At 40.3% G+C, this 26,795-nt stretch overlaps 1 long non-coding RNA gene across 2 annotated transcripts; it reads right to left on the bottom strand.

The window, feature by feature from the left end:
- Positions 1-1,783: 1,783 nt before the first annotated feature.
- LOC145420580 (uncharacterized) lies at positions 1,784-4,901 on the bottom strand. Of its 2 annotated transcripts, XR_013901904.1 has the most exons (6): positions 4,859-4,901; positions 4,606-4,737; positions 4,128-4,163; positions 3,602-3,754; positions 3,155-3,242; positions 1,784-2,563 (listed from the first exon to the last, which is right to left on the bottom strand). It is a non-coding gene; the product is annotated as an uncharacterized LOC145420580 (long non-coding RNA). The 2 variants fall into 2 exon arrangements; XR_013901903.1 differs by lacking the exons at positions 4,606-4,737; positions 4,859-4,901 and having other exon boundaries at positions 4,128-4,267.
- Between the last annotated feature and the right edge of the window lie 21,894 nt (positions 4,902-26,795).

Below are 26,795 nucleotides of genomic sequence, written 5' to 3' on the forward strand. Positions count from 1 at the left end.
TTTTCCAATCTCTACACCCCTAAGTCTGCCTGTTGTCATCAACCCCATGCCAAGGACAGATCCTGAGGAGCAGGTCTGCTCTGTCTGCAAGGCACTATAGGGTGGCTGGTTTCCAGCCTTCTGCTTATTTAGCATTCTGCCCTGACCTCCAGTTGTCTCCCCTCTGACAACTTTCCTTCCAACTGCTTGCTTTGCCCTCAGAGGGTCTCTGCCTTATGAGGGTTTTTGATTCCTATCCAGCCTCTAGAAGTTTTCTGTCCCCACCACCCTCCACTTGCCTTGGTCCTGAAGGGTCTACACTGTCACTGATTCACTGCCAATTTGGAACATCCTTCGGGCCATCCTTCATATGATCCACCAAGACTTTGGACTCCTTACATGGGACATCTTAGAGTTCTCCCTTAGGGGCACTATCTTGGTTTTGAGTTTTTCTATTATTTATTTTGAAAGATCACTCTTCTTATGTATCAGTTTTCTTCCTTCCTTTCTTTATTTGTGTGTTGTTTTGTTCTTGTTGCCTTCTCTAGCCTCATTCCAGTGTTGCTATTCAAGACATTTAAAAATCCTTATTTATTAATGCAGCATGCCTGTATGATAGTATGTCCTACATTTGGGTCATTTTGAAATTAAACAGGATGTGAATTAAACAGGATGTCACTGTTGCATATTTGTAAAGGTTAAAAAAGTCATCTTTGGGGCTAAATACTTACAGCATTTTGATCAGGAACACTCAATGGAAACTCAAGGTTGCCTCAAGTTTTTGAGAAATATCGGATACTGCAGGCAAAAGACAGCTAAGTTTATATTTAAGATATTAGATGAAGAACTTTTTGTCATAACTTTCAATGTCATTGGACGTGCAGGACAAGCAGAAACGCAAGTGCTTGTGGTTCTTATTAAAATTAGAATGGGAGGCTGAGCATTCACCTTTAAGGGGTCTCTTCTACGGAACCAGCTCCCAGTTTGGATTCAGGAGACAGACATCCTCTCGACTTTTAAAACTTTCCTTTTTGATAAAGCATATACACTGAAAAAAATATGTTGTTGGATTTACTTAATTCAATGGTGGACATTTGTTGCACACAGATGTTTTGCTTTGGCAGCAACTTAAACAATTGAGTTAAATTAACACAATTTATTCATGTTCAATAAACCTGTGCAATTTGTGTTGATAAAATGTGACTTAAACATGTTTTGATGAAGTAATTTGAGCTCTTGGAATATTTTAATCCTTCACAATTTTTTCACTTTATCCCAACACCATTCAATAACTTTTACCCAATACTACTTGGTCACTTAAATACTACATGTTATCTTCAAATTACATTTTGCTATTATATTCTAGTATCAAATACACAATTTTCAAATGGAGGCCTTATAACAGATTGTATTGTTCTCTTCCAAGATGGTTGCTGGCATCCACCAGTAACCTTTAAAAACAAAATGTCTAATTTCACTGCATTGACAGTAGGTAAAGAATTAAACTGACATTACTCCTCCACTGAATCTATATAAATCAACAGTTAAATAATGTCAGTTCTTCCGTGTTCTCTGGAATCAATCACAGCAAAGAAATTAGACTGTTTCTTTTGAAAAATGTTACAGGACAATACAAAACATTCTATTTAAGGCCTCTGACGTCAAGATTCAGTTAAACAACAATTATAACTAAACAATTTGAGGAAATGTTAGTTTCCATTAACATTAAATTAGGTTACTGAATTGGCAAACACCTTCCTATTAACATTACCCATTTTACCCCAATAACTAAAGAAATTAGCACTTGCAGGTCAAAAACTTTATTCAAGAGACGCAAAAATAACATTGATACAGTGACTGTCAAAAATTACAGCACTGATCATACTGTGACATCTTGGTTCAAAACAGCATACTTAGAAATATTCAACGTTCTTTACTTCAACTGAATGAAACTGAAAATACCATTTCACACGACCCATATGGGATATTTAGACTGTATAACTGTTCACGCTACATCTCTTCACTAGTAAAAGAAAGAAAAAATACAAACAGAAATTGAAAAATGCTGCCAAACAGACAAACAGAGAACTTGTACAGAGCAAAAGGAAAAACAAACAACAACAACAAAAACAGCTTGTCCTCATGGCAGTTGCAGAGTATATAAAAATGAACCCTGCGATCTGCTCCTGGAATTGAGCTTCAAAAATGCAGCAGAACAAGTGTGAGATTTAAATGTCCTCTCACCTAGAGCTGATCACCTTGCATGCATAACAGTGAGCTTTCCTTGCAGGAGCAGTTTTGTCTTAGTTGTGAGCTTTTCTTGAGAGCTGAGTTGCATCCAACTCCATTACCACCCATTGAATCACCTCAAAAGTGTAGCAGAGCTGTGATGGGTAACTCATATTGAAGGAATAAAAAAGGTCCAAACAGCATGGCTACTGCAAAGGTCACGTTATCCAGATCTTGAAGAACTACTATACCCTCGATGATGATGCCAACATCAGAAAAGTCATTGCCTGGCGCATCTCTGGAGACAGATGTTCATTGTGGTTTTCTCAATCTGTGCAGTGGCCTCAGTCAAGTCCTGGTTAAACACAAAACATTTTTTTAGGTTTCCCTTTTAAACTCATCTCTTTTGAATCTACCAGTTCTAATGTTAGAGTAATTTAAACCATAGTAAATAGCTATAGCCAAAGAGTTGCCTGCCATGCTGCCATTCATGGTCTAACAGAGTTTCTAAGAGAGAGTGAAAAACATAATAATTTCAAATGCTTTACATTAGTTTTTGTTAGAAAGACACCGGCCCATCAGAAATCCAGGTTATGTCACTCAGAAGATGTTAGAATTTAGACTTTCAGCCCCACAATTTGGTTAGCTGTTGGTCAGTTGGTCTTTTTTTTTTTTTTTTCAAACAAAAGCTAATGTAAATATTGGGGGGATTTTTCTTTGTTCACTAGAATGACAAATTTAAAGTTTTTTCACACTGATGTGACCCCTAATACAGGGGTAGGGGTGGGGCCTCAAGGGCCGGCGGCCGAGTTCACTACTAGGCCTCATGTGAACTTCAAATTATTAAAGAGGACTACTGGTCCTAACCAGTCCAATGAGGATCAAGTGGATAACTAAATGCATTTTTAAATGTTGCAAAGCCACAATCTACTCATAAAACACTCACCATGAACTCCTGCACCAAGATGTTGCAATTGTCTTTCACACAGATGCGGAGCACTTTGATGAGACCCCCTTTGAGCATTAATGTCATCCTAAAGTATTATAACAAAGAAAACAGAGATTTGTGAACTTTTCAGTAGCACAGAAGAAAATGATCCCAGACAAAAACTTGACTTTTTAAACCAGTCAACATGCAACACCAGCATCTACAAAGCAATATCAAAAATTCCTGTTTGACATCAACTTTATGGATATATAGTTTCCAGAACATATATTTTTAAAAAAAGATAATTTTTTCTCAGTGGGCCAGTAAATGCATGACAAAAAAGAATGGCATCCTTTCAGTGGAATCAGTACTCACAGGTAATAGTTGACTGTTTCAATGGATGCAGCATAAAAATCTTTTACTGACCTAATGCACTTTGTAGTTAAAGAATTTTAAAGTTCTTACTGTCATCATGGCAGCTACATCCTTTAGCTTTGTGCCCTGTTCCCCCGATCACTTTGCAAACACTTTCAGCAGACTGTCAGAGAGAAACTCAGCTCCGTCAGAAACCTTGACTGTAAAGGCATGGTTGGGATGCACTGGAATGCTGCATTTTATCTGAAATAACATTTTGAAATTTTGAAATAACAGCAGGCACTGTGCTTGGTTAATCAGTAATGTTTTGTTGAATAAAAACTGTGTTTCCAGATCTTATGGGATTAAAAAAATCCAAAGATGTTTGTTTCTGATTTGCAACCCAAGAACCCACAAGTTACAACCTCATTTTAGTTCAAGTGTGCATTAATGTGAGTCCAGTAATCACCTTTCTGACAATACATACAGGTATAAGTTAAACCTATGGCAGATTTTGGATTTCTCAGTTGTTTTAATAGGGTGGTCTATTTGTGTATGCATGCACCTAATAATTATACAAAACCTATTATAATTAAGTTACAGAAACCTTAAGCGAAAATAGAATATACTTTCTTACCATAACACCTTGAACCCACAATCCATCAGCTGACTCCTGGTGAAATGCAGAATAGATGTGGTCTCTCAATGTGCAGCAAAAAAAACAAAAAGAAAAGGACAGCAGGTGAGGGCAGGAGGGGTAGGGATGTAAGCTAGCATAATGCCGCTAATGATATTAGCTAAAGCTGTTCAATGTCCAAAATCTCACTAACACCACGGTGCAGTAAATACACAATGTAACTGAAGAGTCAGTTGGCAAATCTATTCACACAGAAAACCAAATTATGTTATGAGTGCCTCATAATTAGGTTTAATGTGATATTACGGCTCTTGTGCCAAAGACAAATTCAAATGAAAAAGCGCCAATTCTTTGACAACAGATAAAACAGCAAATAAGCTAACGGCTCTTTTTTAGCATGTTACATGGCGACACTCTAGACGTTTAACTACATTTGGCTGAAATATGGTAAATATTAATTCAAAAAATCAAGACATACCAAAAACGTAGAGTTGGCTGCTCGACTTGACTGAGATGGATGCCTTTTTTGAACCACGATCCAAAGCCCGCGAGATGAAATCACGCGTGGTTTCACGAGATTTAACGTTGCTATCTTATTGACTTACTTCACCTGAACATGATATGAACAATTTAATACACCCTTTCTGCATATCATGTAGTTTTTACACTATATAGTTACATTTATCTTTAAAACATGAGGTAATTGTGTTAAATACATGCAAGATGCTTACATAAATCCAAGAGATGGCCAGTCCCTTTTTTTCAGTGTAGTTAGGTCTGGATCAGGTGACCCTGAACCATTCCTTAATTGTGCTGCATTAGGCCTAGGCTGCTGGGGGCATCCATTGATTCAATAAGTGTTTCTTCTTCACTCACCTTTTCTCACTCCCTGTGTGCTTACACACCACCTTGTATTTAATCATTAGTTATCACAACTTGTCTTTTGTTTTGTCTCGCTCCCTTCACTCCCAACTGCTCATGGCGGATGGTTGCCCCTCCCTCACCCTGGTTCTGATAGAGGTTTCTTCCCTTTCATTCCCACTGTCGACAAGCACTTGTTCATTGGGCATCATCTAATTATTGGGGGGTTTTCTGTCTAGTAATTTGGGGTCTTTCTGTCTGTAAAGTGACTGTTGTTGTGATTTACCATCATATATCAATACAAAAAAATTAAGTGAATTGAGTCTAGTAGTTTGTTTTCAGAACAAACACATTAAAAACAAGCTTACGTGCTTGTTTTTAATGTGTTTGCAAAAAAACTGAGTAGCAAACTAACTTTTTTTTTTGTAGAGGATTGTGATTTGGGACCATTGGGACCACTTTAAAGTAGATATGGAGGCGTTTCACTCTACCAGTATTGTGTTTGTGAATGTTATGAGGTTAGCTTTCAAAAATGTCTACCTTTTTCTTCGCATATTCAAAGCAGGTGCAGTCACCCATACACACACACGCACAAATCACACAACGAGACACAGAAGACGTAAGCCCTGTAAATGTTTTATGAGACGCTAATGAATTTAGCATGTTTGTTAGACTTTGGGAGAATCTAGCGCTGAATATAAGCAAGTTTGAAGTGCAATAGAGATCTCAGCAGGGCCTCTCTTGTGCATTTCCTCAACAGTTGGGTTTGTGATCAATGGTGAATGAAGCATGGTGAAGACAAGTAGGTCATGTCGGAAGCATGTACGCCATCGTGGCGCCACCGTTTCATGGACAAAAATGTGAACAATTTCTCAAATGCCATCTAAACTGTGAGGCTTAAAAAAGCCGCACTCTGCGATGCAAATAGACTTCTGTGCTCATCTCATCCACAGAGCTCAGAGTGTAGATAAATAGAGATTACGGTCACACTGACGGGACAAAGGATGCATTGTGTCTGTGATCAGGTCCCTCCGTCGAGGGCACTTAAGCAATCACATTCCTCAAGAGAAGCCCAAAAAATGTCATTTAAAGTGTCTGACCAGCTCCTCACCGGCTTTGATATTCAAATGAAACATGGCCCTGTACAAATAGGCGCCTTAGCTGAGGAAGAAGGGGGAGTAAATCAGATAGGATTTCCCTCACATGAAAAGAGCTTGTCTGACATTTTCACAGCAAGCGCTTAGGGACCCTGAAGCAATGTTGGTTCGATGTCATGGTGGGAAGTTATTGCTGTGTGGAAAAGGTTAGTGTTTTCAGCCCAGCTTTCCTGGATAAACTGCTAAAACACAGCATGGAATAAGCAAACGAGATGAAACCAGAATGAGGAAGAGTGGTACGGTCACTTCTCGCAAAAATAAATCCAACCCAGTCCAATGCTTTCCCCTTTTACTGTCACACTGGACTGTTTGTTTTGCTTTTAATGCTGGAAAGCCCCTGGTGATAGCTTCTGCCGAAGAGTCTAAACAAAAGGAGACCTCAAAGAGGGTCGTATTAGCGATACCGTGGGATCTGAACAGTAGAATTTGAGGTGGCACCTTTAATACAAATCTGACCAGTAAGACTTTCTCATGTTTCATACTGCTCTGTGTATATTTCTCTCAGTGAGAACCAAGGGGTTTTGACAGAATAACTCATTCCCATGCAGATGGAATTTGTGGATTTTGGATTTGCTGCGTCCAAATTGATGGGCTCAGTCTGGTATGCAATTAAGGCATAGCTGTCACTAAGAGGCTTTCCTGGATGATTAACTTGTAAGGCCTGTTGCATCCAAGGAAGTCAACTGAACACAATCAGACCGTTTCGAGGAAATGAGTTTGGTAAGGTCTCTGCAGCTCTAAAATAAGGTAAAGAGAAAAGAAAGCAACTAGAGCAGGCAACTGGAAACAGAAATATAGGCTTTATCAACTAGGGAGCGGAGATCAAAGATTGGATTGGTTTCTTTCTGATGCTATGTAAAGGTTTCGTGCAAGTTACACGAATCTCTGCCCATCCAAGCAGCAACAACCCGCTCTCAGCAATGTTACCTCTTCAAATCGAAACACCCCCCACCCCCACCCCCCGTGTCTATCCGGGTGTACGTGCTAAACAGCACAAGATTCTTCAACAAATTCCACGCTCGTTGAAGAGGCTCTTTTTCCCATTCTGACACTTGGCCAAATGCAAGAGCTGGCTTCTATCCCCCTCTCTCTCACACACACATAGTCAAACTATCCATAAATACACATGCACGCTCAAACACAATCACACGCTTGAGTGTGCATCTGTCTTTCTCATTCGAGCATACACACTCTATGAAAAACCTGTGGTCTTCTTGGCTTTTGATGCATTTTGCAATGCCGGTGTTACCCCAGCTCCTCGACTCCTTAGGGATCCTCTTGAACTGTTTAAAAACAGTTTCGGCACTCTCCTCCTTTGCATTCATCTTCCTGCTGGGATGCAGAGTTTTTGTTTTAGTTTAGAACTGGTCCTGCACCTTCTGAAGCCAAGTTTCCTCTGGATGAGATGCGTTTGACTTTTTAAAGGGTTCGCCCATGGTGGCTATTAATAAGAAAGTCAGTTAAGAGAATGGGGAGAAGGATTAGTAGAATAAAGAAACAATAAACGTGTTTTCCATCAGGATCGATGCCCAACATTAAACAGAGCCCAGCCCTGGAATCCCTGTTACACCATTTGTTTTAAATAAAAGCAGGATTTTACACCTGTAGGAGCAAGAACAACAACAAAAAAGTAAACCAGTGATTTATTGAACCTCTGAAGGATGTTCTAATGTGATACGGGGTCATCTCATGCTGTGCTGATTTGTGCAGCACTACCCAAATTGGATTCCCACCATGGCTGTCGCTGCCTTTAACTTCCTCCTACTGGTGTCTGTTGCTATGACACCTGCAGCGGCATTCTCGCATGGTTTCCAATCAACGTCTGAGGTTTTTGCTAAGAAGGTTGTCCACACGTTGTCACGTAACAAATGAGGTAAGCAGTACCATTACATGTGCAGCCAAATTTCCTTTCATTAGTTTGCTGGAGTATTTAGCTTTGCCTTCATTATATACTTTTTTTTGTCATAAAGTTGGTATGGCATTTGAAGCAAACATTTAGTGACATATTTGCACATCAATCAGACTTGGAGGGAAGAGCATTTGCATTTGAAGCCATGTTTGTGTCCACACTGTGAACATAGATCAAACTCAATGTTCTTTTTACGCCGTTTTAGCCTGTAGCAGCTCATTAGACCAGCTCATTAAACCTCGGGCCAAAGTTATCCCAAACCTGTGATAACTTTGGCCCGATAGCTTTCCTTTGCTTTATAAACCATTGTCATTTATAAGATGAGTTGCCATGGCGCCTGACTGCTGACTCTGGCAATAGTGACCCATCTAAGCATCAGGGGGTAGAGTCTGGTGAAGTTACACCCCTTTTCATAGAATTTTCACCAGAATGAACACCCAAATGGAAAACCTAGTTCCTGAAATAAAAATATTTTAAGTAATATACCGTAATTGTCGGGCTATAAGCCGTTACTTTTTGCACAAGCTTTGAACCCTGTCAGGTGCAGCTTTTCTATGGATTGTCCGTGATTTTTGTCATATCGTAAGACGATTTGTTTTGTTTGTTCCGCTGTTGTACGGCACTACGTTGCCTGGCGGAAGGGCATGTGATCAGACACACAGTATCGGGGTTTAAGAGTAGTGTGTTGGTCACATGTCCATCCGCCAGGCAACATAGTGCCGTACAAGTAGCGCGAAAAACAAACTTCAAAGTAGCGCTACGCGTTCAGCGGAAGGCGTGAATGACGAGCGGCAATAAACTTGCGAAAAGCAAGTTATGCTCAACTCCACAGGTGGAATCTGACAGCGTGGAAAAGTGTGAAATACCACCACGATCACCGACGGATTTCGAAGGGCTGGACTGCTGCATGATGGAAAGGAGGACACCGCCACGGCCCTTCTGAGGGTGTTCAACTCTGGCACTGACAACGAGGATTTCTTTGGTTTTGAAAGTGACAACGAAGGAAAGAAGCTGAGAGTGGATGACGAGGCCACCCTGAGCCTGTTCGTTTCCGACACTGGAGAAGAGGACTTTGGTGGTTTTAGTGCGCAGGAAGAACAGAAAGATGGTGAATGACTGACTTTTCTTCTTGTTAAAGCCGTGTCACTGCACCTGAGCCTAAAAGGTAGGCTGAATCTATTTTTCTGGTGTGCTGTAGGTTATTGTTATGTACTACATTTGTTACTCGTTTATGAAGCACAGTACATGTTTCGTACTTGTAATTACCAGTACTTGTACATATACCTAAAAAGTTATGCAAATATGTACCCATAACTTGTTTTTCAAAATATTAATAAAAGTGATGTGTCTCCAAACAGCCATCTCTTTCCTGACAGTTCCCTTTGTGCATATTCTCTTACACATGATAAGTCAACATTGAAACACCTGCGGCTTTTAGTCAGGTGAGGCTAATGTATGTACAAAACAGGATTTAACCCTGATTTTAGCTTGTGCGGCTAATATTCACGTGCGCTTTGTAGTCCGGGAAATACGGTAATCAAATGTAAATTATCTATGTACTACATTGTACAGTTTAAAACATTGTGTGCCACTATGTTAAGGATAGAGACATGAAAATAGTAGCCCCCCATTTTATTTTATACTCAAAGACTTTCATTCCACTGTAATGTTAATTTTACTGTTGTATAAGTTTCACTAGAAGAGGGCGCCCAGTCTCGTAGCTGACGCTACACTAGAAGAAGTAGTGTCAGTGGTGAAGAGGCAGCATATGGGCCTCGCGCCAAAAAGAACTGATTGTGGTATTTTTCTGTCTTTACAGGTAAGCTGGGTGGTTGATAATATAAAACAGATGTTATAAAAGTGATAGACAGTGATTGGTCCAGTTGTTAGCCTGTGCTCGTCCAGTTGTGACTGTACCGAATGTCTGTGAGTTCATTGCAGGTATTTTTTGGGTTAAAGCCATGCGTGCTCATCCAGTTGTTAGGCTGTACCGAAAGTCTGTGAGTTCATTCCAGTTATTTTTTGGGTTAAAGCCATGCGTGCTCATCCAGTTGTTAGGCTGTACCGAAAGTCTGTGAGTTCATTGCAGGTATTTTTTGGGTTAAAGCCACACTTAATATGTTTGCACAATAAGAAAAAATGTAAACTGCTGTATGTTTAGTTCATGAAGAGTGAATGCTATAGAAATATGTTAAGAAAAGCCTTTTATTTAGAAGAAATCTACTTTAATAAATACAGTTAATAAGACAGGTTCATAAATAGACTAAAACGGTAGTAAAAACAAGATAAAACTGTAATGAGAGTTCACTATGTTATTCATGTGTATAGTAAAATGTATTTTTGTGATTTAAGCAGTTTATAAAAGTGGTGTATGTGAATATGAAACTGTATAAGTTACTTGTATAAAGTAATATTAGCTACACTAGAAGAAGCAGTGTCAGTGGTGAAGAGGCATCGTACAGCCCACGCGCCAAATAGAACTTTCCTGTTTCCTGTAAAAATAAATATGTTGCACGGAGATGAGTTGGCCCATCATTTCAGCAGTGTAACAATTGCATTCAATGGAATCTGGTCAAATGGTCAAAGTTACTTTATACCGCGGATATTTTTCTTCATGATTACGTATTTCAACAAATAAAATTTAGATATTTTATGTATTTCAGTTGCATTTTACTCATTATTATTGGTTCATATTTATGAGTGCATAGAGTGTTTTTTGTAGTGTAGCTACCCTGTATATTTCCCCTGGTTATTCACCTCCTTGCGACAGTGGCTCTGTCGCTTGCAGAGTGTCATGCCTCACAATCTAAGAAACACTGCTTAGAAGAGCCAGAGACATTCCTGTGATGGTAACATACCAACCGCGTTGCCAATCTTAGAAGTTGGTCTTCATTTCGATATCAAACACTCGTCTGTCTGTAAAGCACTTGATTGTATTTTCAGTGATTGCATGGCTTTAAAAACTCTGTCCACAGACCTATAAACACCTGACAAAGTCATCAAAACAGCCTTTGTGGTAGTTCCTGGCACAGTCGGCATAGCTGTGACCAAATTTCGTCATGATGATATACACATATAGACCAACAGAATCAAGAGGGGGAAACAATACCATCTCTGGTGTACTATTGTGGCTTTGTAAATGCTTTAAGGTTAAATTGTGTTCACCAGCTAGTTCTTGGCACCGCCAAAGGGATTTTTGCTGCTTCAAAACTGAAGGTAGCTGCAAAAACCAAAACAATGAATGTGGGCTTTAAAAAGCTGCATCTGCACGCCTGTGACAGATTTGGCTCTGTAGCTTCCCTCTCCTTCGTAAACCATTGCTATTTCTAAGGTGTGTTGCTATGGTTGCCTGTGCTTAAACAAACTTCTTGGGTGATGTTGACCCTGACTTCTTCAGACAAGGTTGGTCTCCAGAGAATAAGGTTTTGTCAGCCCTATATTAGACTTTGCAAAGTCTTGCACTTGTGTCAAAACTGCATATTTCATCACAGACGTTGTTACTTCAGAGTGCCTTCAACACGTGTCCTTCTTTCACTCTTTGTAAAAGGTGGGAAATTCGGGTCAAGCTCTATTGTGAAAGCAGACATTTTGATGTAACGTCTCTGCACTTATCAGCAAACACATAACCTGACATCACATCTTATTTCAACAAAGCATGAATTGGCTTACCAGCACTGCTTGCATTCCCTCTCAACCGCAAAATACAATGGGATTTGCAGCATTTAAAAGCATACATTTTACTGGAGCTGTGCCGGCTGTAGCCCTCCATTATGTGAGCCACACCTGGCTTGTAAATAAACTGACTGTGACACAAGGTCAGTGCAGCCTTCCTTTAAATCCCTCATTAGTCAGTCGCAGTTTCTGTAAGTGAATGTGTTTAATACTATGGAACAAAAAAGGAGAAAAAAAAAAGCAGACTTCATTGTGGACAGGAGTCACCTGACTATCACCATTCCCCAGCAGGGGGCAGTGGTGATTGTCAGGTAAAGCTTTGCACTGCTGAGACTGCATCCTCACCTGATGTTCAGCAGTACAGAGAAGCTGTAAGAGAAACCTTGAGGATTAACCCTTGTATGGTGTTCGGGTCTGTGAGACCCGTGTTCAGTTTTTTTCAAAAGAAAAATTAAACAATTAATTTTTTTTTCACGTGTAAATGCGTTGTGTCTTTCCACTCACTCCACTTGATTATAACTGATTTATTTATAACATTTTATATAAAAGAAAAACGAGAAGCACATTAATTCATAAATGTGATCTAACAAAGGTAAAGGGAAAAAATTAACCATGTTTGCTGTTCATATGTCTTGTAATTGGGATGAAGTAAACATCTGTTGAGTAATTTAACATAAAATTGTTTGATAGTGTTAATTTGGAAAGCCAAAACTCTAGCGGGTCCACCAGACCCATGAACACTGGCTGAGTAACAAAAATACGAACACCACACAAGGGTTAAATAAGAGGCTAAATAAATAAATGAAAGACGTGGTGGTTGTTATGGGGGTATTGACACAGTTTTCAAAACCTACTCGCCAACCTACTATTTTTTTTAAACAAACTATTTCTTAAAAGAGAAGACAGTAATGGGTTGTTGATGTTAACTGTATAAATGTATAAACTGTCATAATGATTTACCTTCAAATATGTTTTCAGCCCATTTCTACCAAAGAGAAAGGTTACGTGGGCTCCTTGATGAGGACCAAGGCTGCTGTTTTGTTTTCTTGTCCTTTCCCAGTTGGGGGTCATTTAAAAAAAAAACAAAAAAAACAACTTGAGACTGACTTCTTTTTTTCCTTTTTTCCCTGTCTTTACTGCCACCCTTCTTTGTTGCAATTTTAACACCATCTCCAAATCTATGTTATCCTGTGAGAACGCCAAAACCATTTGTGTGTGTGTGTGTGTGTGTGTGTGTGTGTGTGTGTGTGTGTGTGTGTGTGTGTGTGTGTGTGTGCTCTCAGTCTGTCTTGCCACAGTGACAAGAAGTCATACAGTGAACTGCAAAGAGTCAAGGGTTCCTCCAGTCTTTATGGACTGGGCTTAATGAGGGCACATTCAGTCAAACAAAGAGACATGATGCCACAAAAGACTGGACGTTGAAAAGAAGGCAAATCTGAAGTCCTTCCATCTGCCATTCACAAGTATGTATGAGGGCTGGGCTGTCCAACACAAGGCAAACTCTCCAGTAAAATTCCATCACTGGTAAACACTGGACTATGAAAAGTCACAGAGGAAGAGCTATTTCTTTCCGAGTGCCGCTTTGTCGTCAAGCGGAAAGACACTCACATGTTTAATTATTTCCATTTATATCAAATGATAAGATTAAAGACAGAATTACACTGAATGTGTGCGTGTTTTCCTGTATGATTCACAGTCACATTTTTTTCACAGGAAGTATCATTCTAATACATTTTTGTTCAGTTCTCATCTATAATTGGATACCTCATCACTGACTGGCTTTTATTTTGTTAGTGTATGTAACTTTTGTGCACTTTGAGCTGACAAGTGGTCATTAATAGGATAACCACACACCAAAAGACCCTTTATTAACCCCAAATTCACAAAGTCGGCTCATTTAAAAACATAAACAAAAAGCAACCTGACTTAACGACTTAGTAAGAGAGAAGATCATCATCCCAGCTCTCTTCTTTATCTATAGATAGACTCTGAACGAATCTGGATGAGATTCTTACATTCATTTTTTTTAGCTCATCTGGCCCAATGAGCTGATGCCATGGCATCTGTTTTCCATCTTCCCTGATTTTACTAACACTAAAACACATGAATCTTCATCCAAACTATGCTCAGCATCTTATTTTCTATTTTACAGGCACTTTTCCATACACAGCATAACCTTCACCAACAGCTGAATACTATTTAATTCAGCTCATTTAGCAGAGTCGTTAACACAAGATTCTCAGTGCTAATACAGCTTGCATGCAGAAAATGATAAAGAAAGAACTTCATTTAATTCCTAGCAATTTGATAGCTCAAAATTATACCAAAAGCTCACCATTGTACCAACATCAGTAATATGGCAAATACTACGGCACACTGATGTGTTCATATATTTACATGCTTTTAAAGGTCCTGATGACAACTGACCTATCCAGTCACTTTCTTTCTCCAGCTGCCACATTCAGGGTACATCCTGGATGTCTCCAGTGTGGCCTGTTTTAAACATCTGCAGGGAACCTATGTAGAGCCGATGACATAGTGTCCAAAATTGTCGCCGACCTTTGTTGGTCTGTTGTAACAACCCCTTATTGTTTTATAGCACCACTAGAGGGGGTTGCCATATTATTGTAGTTGAGGGAGTCTCCTAGTGGGTGTGTGAGTATAGTCTGGCAGCCATTACATGCTGTTCATGTCTGTTCCGAGAGAGACCTCACCATTGTAAAGGGCTGGCACCGGCGCCTACCCATCTATGCACATGTATGTACGGACAGAGTAAAGCTGTGGAGACCTGACTTGTATGGTTTTATGTTGCTAACGTCAAAAAAAGGTCTGTGTTTCGATTTAAGTAACTGGCCTAGAGTTATCTGGCTAACCTCCACATCACATGCCCACTGGACCTGGTAGCCGCTCCTTCCTCACCAGACTGCTATTACACTGTGTTGGGTGTATTACGTGTTATTATTAACACATGATCATGTCCCAATGTTTTTTCCCTTATGGAACCTCACCCTTTGTTGTGGCCAGTTTATTTTGGGGGGGTGGAAACATATTTGTGCCTCTAGTTTTTCCACTTCTTTGTACATTCCCTCACATCCATTCCAATGCTTTCCAAGAATTTGTTGGAATTTGTGAAGTCTTTATTTTGATGCTATGATTATTACTCTTTATAATGAGGCAATGATTGTTATTCTCTTAGTGATTAATTCAAAATCTTTGGTGAAAAACTAGTCAGAAACACACAAGAGGAATTTGCGGTGCTGAATAGGCGAACAGTTCTAACCACTGCAGTGTTAGAAAGAAATATGTAAGACCACATTTGATGACAATGTGGTTTTCCGCATTTGTCATTTACAGTAAGAATACTGGACTCAGGACTTTTATAACTTTTATCATGTTGAAAGAAAGCCGTAACCAGTGTGCCACTTGCAACCATCATCATTCTGACAACCAACCAACCAACCAACCAACCAGTCATAATGCCCCCCGAATGTTTGTGGTGACATGCATGTTTGACTTCTCTTTGAATTTTAATTCTGATCAGTTTGAGCAATGCACTCAGCCACTGACAAGGTGACCTCACTTCCTCCCCCTTTCTTCACACATTACAATAACCTGTTGATTTTTGATGGATCATTAGCAAGATGAGCCATTATGCTGATGTTCTTGGCACTCAGAGGTCTGGTGTTGGACGAATAGTTTTCCTTGAAATATGATAATATATGCTGAAGGCTCTGTTGTAGTATGACATGTTTTGTAGCAACAGTGCCGGAGTCTTGATCCTGTGATACAACCCTTGAATTATTTATCTGTTCAGTCCTAAATCATACAAACCAACAGGAGATGCAGCAAAGAGACATTAGGTCTCAGTTACACAACACAGTTACACAACAGTTTTAGCATTGCAGTGTGTGTACGTGTCTCAAGTTTGCTCTTCATTTTACACGATATTGCAAACTAATAGACTGGATTTCAGAAGAACCGAGTGCCCTTTGGACTGCACCGAGGTGGTGAACATTTCTTTCTGTCATCCTCTTTTAGCTCACTCATTTTCCATTGCCCACTCTTTTAGTCATAACAACCACATCATGAGGTACTCCAGATGAGTTCAGATCACAAGTTTCCGAGGCGTCCTCCAGATGGTTCGAATACATGAAATGAATCTCCACATTTAACCACATGCATGATATTTATGGTTAGTTTTGGAATGGGTTCTTTTGCAGACACCAGCTCTTCATCCCTAACACCTCCACATGCAGCACCTCAGTTCCTTTATAATCCATTTGACTAATAGCAAATGTGTCAGTGACCTCTGGAGTGCAGAGCTGCTCTATGTATTTCATAGTCTCTTATAATTCTAGATGCCGTTAGCACATTTTCTGTTTCTTTATACTTTTTTTTGGTCATTTTTGAATTTATTTGGCCCTTCAAATAGGCTTAAACATCCGCCTGACTTAGAAATAACACAATAATTCCCACAACGGAAAGGCAGACAACGCGTTACTGTCCGAGGGAAGATCCTGGAACAGGAACAAGTCAATGTTATGATTAATAAATCCCCCACAGCTTACAAAAATCACAGCGATGATGAAAGAACTTTTCCTAATCTTGCACATGTTTCAACATCGGTAAATAAGCACAGAGCTTAAAAGAAGGTGTGAGTTGTGTAAATCTAATTAGATTTGACTGGATCACACATTTTGTCCTCAATTAATGTTGCTGACATTCACAACAGCGGACTTTTTTTTCCCCACTGAAATGCTTGTTTAAAAAACCCGTCCAACTGGCAGGAACCCATTTTCAAATGCGGGATGTTGTCTCTTTGTTGTGGTAAGCACAATGCTCCCAAGCACCGGGAGCGCACAAGGGACCTACATGGAGGACTGAAAGAAAAGGATTAAAGAGAAACAGTAAAGTGCAAGAACAAACAAAGTAGTCTCGGCTGATTTAAGTCTCTTTATATCTGATGAACACCCTGTTGTCAGGTTCTCCCCATATACTCGTACATAAGAAAGAAAATAACACACAAGCATCAAAGAACCAGAACCCACATGTACCAAACATTTGTGTTTCATCTGCTCTTTTATGTCTTTGACCCTACAGCTGTTGGAGAGATGGGAGACAGTCTGTTGGGCTTTTTAAAGTGAGGATAATCGGCGGGGTCTTTTTCACTGTCCAGTAATAATATGTTCTGAGTGTCCATGGATAATAACACAATTACCGTATGAAAACAAGGGTGATACCAGAAATGAAGTGAGGATGAATCGTGCTTTTTCTGATCTGAATGTCCACATTAAAAAATTACAATCACTCCATGTTAACTCCATGTTCCCAAAATAATTATTTCTATTTAATGAACCTCCTCACATTAGTTCAAATAAGTTTAGACTTTAAAGTTTAGAACAGTCCCTAAATAACAAAGCTTGTCACTGGATAATATCTATATCTGCTGCACATTTACCATGATGAGTTAGTTTTCCATCAATCACTCTACCTGTTACATGTTAAGGAAATGTATCTGTTGGCTTAAGTGTCAGAGTTCGTCTGCTGCGGAACCACAGGAAATCTGAAAGATATTTGATCAGGGGAATATCTCTTTAAAAGACCAAGAAGAACTACTCCACACAGAGCCAAGCTTCAAATGAAAGCCACATAAAAAACATGTCACTAATTTATATCAAATTTACATCCATGTGGACTTCCTTGACAGTGGGCCTGTGATTATAATTATTTGTACAATAATTAGAAAAATTATCCGTTCCATCCATTTTCTGCTGCTTATCCATATCCAGGTTAGTGGTTGCAGCAGTCGAAGCACAAATACCCAGACCTCGCTCTACCCAGTCACTTCCTCTGTGGGGGTACCAAAGTGTTCCCAGACCAGCAGAGAGATTCTCCAGTGTGTCTTAGGTCTGAGATCTTCTCCAAGTTTGACATGCCCAAAACAACTCCAAGTAAGCATCCAGGAGCCATCATGGTCAGGCAACTTTCTCCTTTTTACTATGAGTAACTCCTGAATGTCCACATTCCTCATCCTCTTTAATGAAGAAAACTCATTTTCACCACTTGTATCCACCATATTTTTCTTTCAGTCACTATTCTATACTTGTCATGGGTGGGGGTAGGACCAGGTCGACCAGCAAATGGAGAGCTTTGGCTTACTGCTCAACTTTCCAATCACCATAAATCACTGCAGATGCTGCCACAATCCATCCCTCCATCTCCCCTCACTTAGTCCTAAAAAATTTGAACTCCTCCACTTAGGGCAGAACTTCTAGTGTGAGCTGGAGGTCACCACTTGATGACATGAACAGAACCACATCATCCTCAAAACGCAGACCAAAGGTGACACCCTCAGCTCCTTTTTCTTCACCTAGAAATTCTGTTCATAAAAGTCCAATTCCCAAAGGGAACAAATCTGACTTATTGCTGCTAAGCTGCTGCTGCAGTTGTACACCTGATACCCCACACCCCTGACACAACCTTGCAGGACACCCCCAGAGGACACCCCCACAGGACATGTGAGGGACACGGTCGAATACCTTCCCCGAGTCCACAAAGCACATACGAGCCAAACTCCCACGCCCCCTTGAGTATCCTCAGGAGGGTAAAAGAGCTGGTCCAGCATTCCACGGCCAAGACGAAGACAGCATTGTTCTTCCTCAATAACTTCGACTAATGGGCAGACTCTTTTCTCCAACACCCTGGCATAGATGTTCCCGGGCAGGCTGGGGAGAGAAATCTAATTTTGAAGATGGAACACACCCTCTGGTCCCCTTTTCTTGAAAAGAGGGACCATGACCCCAGCTTGTCAAAGGAACTCAGGGAAGAATCCACCCCCAGGACCCGACCACCAAAGAGTTTTGACTACCTCAGTGACCTCAGCCACAGAGCTGCGTCAGTTCTCCTCCTCATCCTTTGGCTCTGTCAACAACTCTCACTGAGGACAACTCTAGAGTGGAATAAAATTCAGCCCCTATCCAGGAGACTGGTTCAAGAGCCCATGATGTGCACTGAAGCGAGACCAACTATATCTAGCCAGCATTTCTCAAGCTCGTGCAAGCTCCCTAGCTTGGGCGATTTCTTCATGAGTGAGGTGAAATTCCATGTCCCCAAATCCATACGCAGATAGGGATAAGACTGTCAAAGCCTCCATCCTAGATACCTGCCAATCAACAATGCACCCCAAGCATAGTTTTTTTGTTTTTGTTTTTGTTTTTTGCTTTTTAAAAAAAAAGTAAAATCCTTTTGGAGCCTTAGGTAAGTTTACATGTAGTAAACTAAAGCAGATGATTACCAATGTGAAGGAAAACTACCATATCAAAACTACGAAAAAATTAAAATACATCAATGATAAAAAGAAGAGTGAGTAAATGTGATGCATCTTTTAATTGCAAGTTAAAATAGTTTAGCAGAATGTCCTGAAAAAAGTGATCTACACCCATCCATCTAAAGCTTACTATATATAAGTATATTGATTCTCTGGGACATTTCCATTCTTAGTTAAGATCTGAGTTAGCAGACCCTGAATAAAACGAGTTTACCCTTCAAACTGTCACTTTTACAGGTTGTTTCTAGTGAGACTTGGAGGTTTGGATAGAAATAGCCTAGGAACAGGAACTGATCTTTATGCTAAGTCAGACTAACCAGCTGTCTCCAGCTACTTATTACAGACATTAGAGAGGCTTTGAGCTACTCATTTCCCAGCAACACAGCCAACGTGTATTCTTTCAAAATGTCAATCTGTTCTTGCTGGAACAACTACAGAGCTTTTATAAGTCAAGCGTATTTGTTATTGCATTTACTTGGATTTGTCCACTGCAGTTTGACAGTATGATTACTACATGGACCTCATATATATCCCAGTCCAAAGGAACTCCCAAAACGCTGCCTCCCTGCAGCAGAAATGTGGCTCTCATCATTGGCCCGAAATGAGTTGGAGTGTAAACCTCGGGAGGCAGAGCATAATGTGAAACAGCTCTACTATATGTCTAATGTAACTTACAAGGAAGACATACCGTTGTCATCAACTAGAAAATCATGTTTAACTTATGTGCTCTGGGCTGTGAATGCTGCTGTTCAAACCCGGACAGCAGACATTAGTCTCCGAGGACACTGGGAGAGTATTACCTGCTAGAGATTTTTTTCCCCCAATGTAATATCTGCTTTGCCTGAGGCAACAATGTATGTGCTACCATAGGCCTCCCATGCCATTAATAATAGCATCATCAAAAATTTATTTGGTGAAAATAGTTGCAGGTATATAGACTAACATGTAATATATAATATGTTTATAGTTATACTGGGTATGGTTATTGACGCATATACGGCAGTTTATTCTATGTGCTTAAAGCATTTTATCTACAAACAGACACTGGATAACCATCAGGGCCAAACTGAGGCTTCAGTACCTTACCCAAGGACAGGAGTTGGGAATGAACCATCAAGCTCCGGAGCCACAACCAAATAAATGAAGGCTCTTCTGTATCTTTTCAGTATCTTTCAAAAATTAAAAAAAAAAAAAAACTCCAATCAAAAATCTGTATATGTGTCTCTGTTTGTGTGTTTTCCCTTTTGCCTTTTTTGACTTGGCTTGTGAAGCAGACATATTGGTCTATAAATCCAGTTCAGTTCACCGCTGGTCAATAAATTCAGTTCAGTTCAATAAACACTTGAAATGGCCCACCTGTCCTCCTCCAGTGAGAAGTGTTAATGAAAATGAGCTCAGAAATAAAACATCTGGTATGGGTGCTCTGTTTTAGGTCACATTTAGTCCCGCTATGATATCTGACAGGCTACATTCAATGTTTCCAAATAGTTTTGCAGATAATTCAACAGAAAACTGTCAGTCAGTGAGGTTTTTTTGTTCGCTGAAGACACCTCAGACAGCCTCCAGACTATATAAAGCATATAAAACTGGGGTCTGAACAATGCCCTGGGATTTCAGCCAGACTTCAATCACCTTTACTGTCAGTCAAATGCAAGAACCTGGGAGTCTGTCCTTTGAGAGAACTGTTTGCTAGATATTTTTGTGTTTTTAAATACATTTTCTTCAGAGACACACTTTAAACAGAACTGCTTACTTTATCATACTAAAGCTTTACAATAGCCAAAAATCCTTGTAATATGTTTATACTGAATCCCGCATACAACAGCCTGTTAGCAGCAGTACAACCTCAGTTATCTTTTGGCCCACACAGGGTTATGATTTTCTTACCTCATCCACAAGCCACGGCTGATTCCCAGCAGTGAACTAAGGGATAATGAAACTCACAATATCCCTTATCCCTACTGACTTATTAAGACATGCATGCAAGAATGTTTATGTTGTATTAAGTCAGTATCATTGAATCAGTTTGGGACGTAGTAAAAGTTTAGAGGGACCTCACAGGGCCTGTGTCTAGGGGCTCAGCCTTCACAATTAGCCTTTAAACATGGACCCTGCATAGGTCTGTGATCTTTTCATGCAGATGGGGGATCCTCGCTCCGAGCAGAGTGCGCCTCTGTGGACTGGGGCCCTGCTGGAAATTAAATTACCTCTTTTGGAGAGGGGCATGTTGGTTGCTTTAAAAAAAACTGTAAGAATAATATTACTTTTCTGAAAGCCAGCGATAATGCTGATTAATAGACATGCTCGCTGTGGCTGTCGTAGTTCACGTTACATGCTTACTGAAACATATCACGCGGACATTTTGTCTGCATGGTATGGAAGAGAACATAGATTTTCACGGCTATTGCTATAAGTTCGTGCCTGTTGCATAGCGGTGCCCGTTTGACCCCTTTAAATCACAGGAGTCTGTCTTTTCCTTGAACACATGTACTGTATAATAAATGTGCAGTCATGCATCAAGTTTGTAGCATGTGGGTCTTAACATGCATTGTCAATGCTGATTTTGGCAGTTTGGAAACCAAAACACTGCTTTGTTGCTTGGGAAAATCTTTGATATAATTTATGTGTTTTGAGCTACAGTAGGAATACGCTTCAGTCCGTCTGTCAGTCTACCATTCTGGATCATGCTGAAACACTTCAAACAATCATGGATTGTCAAGAAATTTGGTTCAAACATTTGTGGTGGATCCTAATGAATAATCAATTTTCCTCCGTGTGGATGAGACTTTAAATATGGTGACAACATCAATCTTCAATTAGATTACAACACGGTGCAAAAGTTTTGAGCCACCTCTCTCTCTTTTTTTGTAAATCTTTTTTTTTTTTTTTTTTTTTTTTTTTCTTTTAAATGACATCAGAAACAGCAGTATGCGACATTACGTGATGGCAGAGCTTCAGTTCATCCTTTGTCATTTTTTTTTATTTTTTATTTATTTTATTTTTTTTTTATTTATTTTTTTTTTTATTTAATAAATAGGACAGGGGGAATGAATGAGAGAAAGAGGGGGAGAGAAAGAAAGAAAACCAAAGGGGAGAAGAGACGGTGAGAAGGGGGGGGAAGAGAGAGAAAAAAAAAAAAGAACTCCTGGGTCACCTGTATGGAGAAAAAAAAAAAAAAAAAAAAAAACAAACAGAGGAGACAGCAAACAACAAAGAGCAACATAATAATAGAGAAAACAAAGCACCATCACAATAAACTAGCTAGTCATAGATATCAATATTTACTAAATAATAAACGATATTGTGCAGCACGCAAGATAGACAGCGCACAGTGTGCTTTGAGGCAGCAGCCAAGAAAGCTTTAGTCCGCGTCTGTGAATACCCATGTGTGCATACCTGTGTGGATCAGCATGCTTGCATTCCAAAGGTTTCTCCATGTAATGATCTGCTAGGGAGTGTGGGGGGGCCACAGCCCCGTCCTCCAGGGTGTGAAGTGGGTATGGAGGAGATCAAAACTCCAGACATCCAGAGGCCCCCAGAACACAAGAGACCATTTTTTTGTAAATCTGATAAAGTGGTCTTGAGCAAGACCACTTCAGCGTTCTTCTTTGGAAGTTGACTCGTATGTAACTGTTTTCAGAGGAATTTGTTTTTTCTTGTTAAGTAACTTAACAATGACCTGTGAATCATTAACTGTCAAAATGTGTGTGTCCAGACATAACAAAATAAAATAGACAACTTACCAAAGAACCAGTTTTAAATTGTAACTTTAAATGTAAAGCATATGATTTTATCCCATTCATTTAGCTGAATCAAAAGTTATTAGCTGAAAACTATCCCACAATAGTGTGCAGTGTATCCTTACAAAACTGGAGAGTACTGGACATGTGACGGACAAAAAAACCCCCAAAAGACAAGATGAGGCACGCCTAAAGAACTAACTACAGCAGATGAACAGAATCAAAAAGTCATGTTCTTAAGAAATATGAAGAAAAAATGACCACAAAGACCTGACATAGGACCTGACACATCAGTTGATTCAACTACTGTTCATTGGAGCTGCATCAGAAATGGTCTCAGTTAAAGGATGGCTGTCAAGAAGCCATTATTAAGGAAGGAAAACAGGGAGAAAAGGCTGAGGTATACCAAATGACACAAGAACTGGACTCAAAATCAATGGTAACAGTTCTCATGGAGTGATCACTGTTGGAGTGGATACTCAAAACAGTAATGTACGACGCATTATTCATTGCCTTTCTGATAAGTAATGCAATAAGTTACTTAATGACTTCCTGGACAAAGTAACTCGTTACACTATTTTTACATTATTTTCTACCTGGAAAATCTAAAAATAAAACTTCAACAACAACAAAAAAAACATTGTCTCATAAAAACCGATTAAAAATATGAACGTTAGGCTCCACGCATAATCCATGCAATCTTTCTTTTAGTTTATACATATAAAACACACCCACAGTGATTCTACTATAGAAACATATACAGGTGGAAAGGGAGGCTAGTCTACAATGCTGACAGCTCATCACTTTGCCCGTTGACAGCTCATCACTTTGCCCGTTGAAGTTCACACTCTGGTCTGGGGTGTGGGGTGTGGGGCCTCCCTGCTGCTACGGAGTCGGGGTGGTCTGCCTCTCCCCACCGCAGGGAAAAGGGTAACACCACCTGGGTCTGGGTGCAGTTCCCCCCTCCAGGGGCAAGGGTACCTAGACCCGGTTTGTAGAGTACGCTTGGGGAGTGTGATCGTGTGTACAGCGTCTCTTTATGTCTGTCTCCACGTTGGTTGAGTGTGGAGTGAGTGCATATGAGAGCATGAGGGGGGGAATGGATGTTTGTGTCTGTGTGTGCCTGTATGTCTGTGCCTATATGTCAGGCTGGGTATCAGACGCCACCTCTCTGGGGACACCTCAGGCCCTCCAAGGTTTGGAGGCCTATCTCCACCTACCACCACTTCCCCTGCCGGTGGCGGACTCCCTCAGGTGTCGGTGCGTTGGTGGTTCTTTGTGTCTGGGGGTGGGCGTCCAGGTACACACCGGCTCACTCCTTGGCGGCCGCTTATCGGGGCCTGGAGCCTGGGGCTCGCTCGGGCCCCTTCGGGGGTGGGGTGCCCCCGGCCCCTCGGCCTGGGGCTCGGTCACTCAGGCACAGCTGGCGGCCGGCGGAGCTCACGGGCGCGTCACTGCAACTCCCCCTGGCTTCTGCTCCGCGGCTGCTGAGTGAACCCTCATCTGGGACTCTCCTCAGCTCTTACTGGAACAGTGGCGCGGCTGCCCCTCTGTTGGTCTTCCATGGTCTCTTGTGTTCTGGGGGCCTCTGGATGTCTGGAGTTTTGATCTCCTCCATACCTGCTTCACACCCTGGAGGACGGGGCTGTGGCCCCCCCACACTCCCTAGCAGATCGTTACATGGAGAAACCTTTGGAATGCAAGCGCGCTGATCCACACAGGTATGCACACGGGTGTTCACTGCTCGTAGACCCAAATTACACCTTTCTTGGCTGCTACTTCGAAGCACATCTGTCCTGCGTGCTGCACAACAACATTGAATATTTAGTATTTACTGCTGTTTACACTTAGCTAGATTAATGCGATGGTGTTGTATTTAGTATGTTGCTTTGTTTTTTTTTTGTCTTTTTTTGCTTGTTTTCTATTCTTCTCTCAACAGGTGATCCAGGAGATTTTTATTTTTTTTTCTCCCCCCCTTTCTCACTGTCCCTCTCCCCTTCTGTTTTTCCTTTCCTTCCTCTTTCTTTCTCCCTTTCCTATCCTATCATGTCTGTCCCGTCTGTAACATCTGAAAATAAAATATAATAAATAATAAAAACAAAGATCGACCAAATGGACCAATACGGCAATGCCACGATGATCCATTTGGCAAAGTAAATCCATTGGGTATCCTTGTTGGTCTTCAGACAACAATTCTGATGGCTAAAGAACCAAATGGGACAGGCGAGAAAAAAAAAAAAAAAAAAAAAAAAGAAGTTCACACTCTGGCTGCTGGGCTGGGGCATCGTTCACTCAGCTTTAACATCATTCTAGGATCTTAGCTCATTTTATGTTAGCAGCTTGTCTTTATCGATTCTTTTGCACAATAAAAATACATATAATATCCATATCTCAAGTAAATTTGTAAAGTAAATTTGCATCCAACACTGGGAGTGATGAATCGATATTTCTGGCTCAAACTGTCATCAATATTTACAGAGGAGGTCAGAAGAAAGGCACAACAGAGAACGTCTACAACCATTGTTAAAACACGGTGGAGGCTCTGTCGTGGTTTGGACTGCATATCAGCCACTGGTGTTGGGAATCTTATCAAAAGTTTGGAAGTATGACATCCTATACTATCTGAAAAACATCTGATTGCCAAAGGCTTCATTTTTCATCATGATAATGATACCAAGCACACTGCCAGTGCGGTAAAATGATGTCTGGATAGATAAACACACAATGAAACACGGTCATGGATTGGCCTCACTGGAGGGCTCAACATCAACGAATGAGTGTGGGATCATCTTGACAGAGAATGAAACAAAAGGCAGCCAACATCCAAAGAACAGCTTTGAATGTCCTTCGAGAAGCCTGGAGAACTATTTCTGAAGACCACTGAAATTACAAGAAAGTTGTATAAGAGAGTACAGACTGGGTTGAAAAGTAAAGGTGATCATTAGAATTGTACAAACTGTTTTGTCTTATCAAATCAATTTCTATTTATTGTTGTATATTTCAATAAATCAAAGCACCTATTTCCAATTTTTTTAGTAAGACAAAGAAATGGGTGGTGACTCGTGACTTTTGCACAGTACCGTGCATAGGATTTTCTTGAAATTTGAAAGTCAATTACCTGACCCTCCTCAGGCACCGACAGGAGATCACTTCTGTGTGAAAGACAGTGAATTAACAAGACTTATCCACTAATTGCCGGGTAAAAGATAAAATGAAATAAAAATAGCTATCGATGATGTTTTCTGTTCTGTTTCGGTTTTGTTTGAAATGTCAGTTTTGACGATTGGGTGTTACTGATGATAACAATCTTAAGGTCTCTATGCGGTTGACATATTGATAACTGGCGCGATGTTAAACATAATTAGTCACAGTCTCCAGAAGATAAACTCTCTGACAAAGAGACAATAATGTCTCTTGTAACCCCTGTCATTATATCTCTGTCAGGGAGCAATACACCAGATCTGTTTGAAATGCAGAAAAAAAGTTAAAAGCATGGGGTAGAGGTTTGGATGGATGGAACCAGACAAGCATTTAGATAAACAGTGAAAGGTCTTCAATCAAAACAACGACCACGTGATTTGGATTTGCCAGACATCAAACCAGCTGCAGTGAAACCTTCTGGGAAGGAGGCAAGCAAGAAGATTCTGGTTCCTTAAAACCTTAATCTTTATCGTCATTTCGACACACAAATGTGCTGCATTTGTGTAAAACTTACTCATACTGTGAATTAAATGAAACAATTTCCCTCAATTTATCCATTTATCTTGATTTCCTTTTCACAAACAGCTCTGCTGTCTGTGTGTTTGGAAGCAGGACAGGAAGCATTACAATTTGTATGACTGATGCCTTGATCCGCAGGCCAGGAAGCATTAGCGCGGTCATTTGCTCTTATTATGGAAGAGTCACTGAATGACAAAACCACATCAATGCGTCTCCAGTACGAAGCTACAAAGAGATTGCAGATTTCACGTCCAGACGTTTAAGCCAGTAAAATTGTGAAGG

This window comes from Astatotilapia calliptera, chromosome 15, assembly GCF_964374335.1.
Source record: "Astatotilapia calliptera chromosome 15, fAstCal68.1, whole genome shotgun sequence".
NCBI classification, from domain to species: domain Eukaryota; kingdom Metazoa; phylum Chordata; class Actinopteri; order Cichliformes; family Cichlidae; genus Astatotilapia; species Astatotilapia calliptera.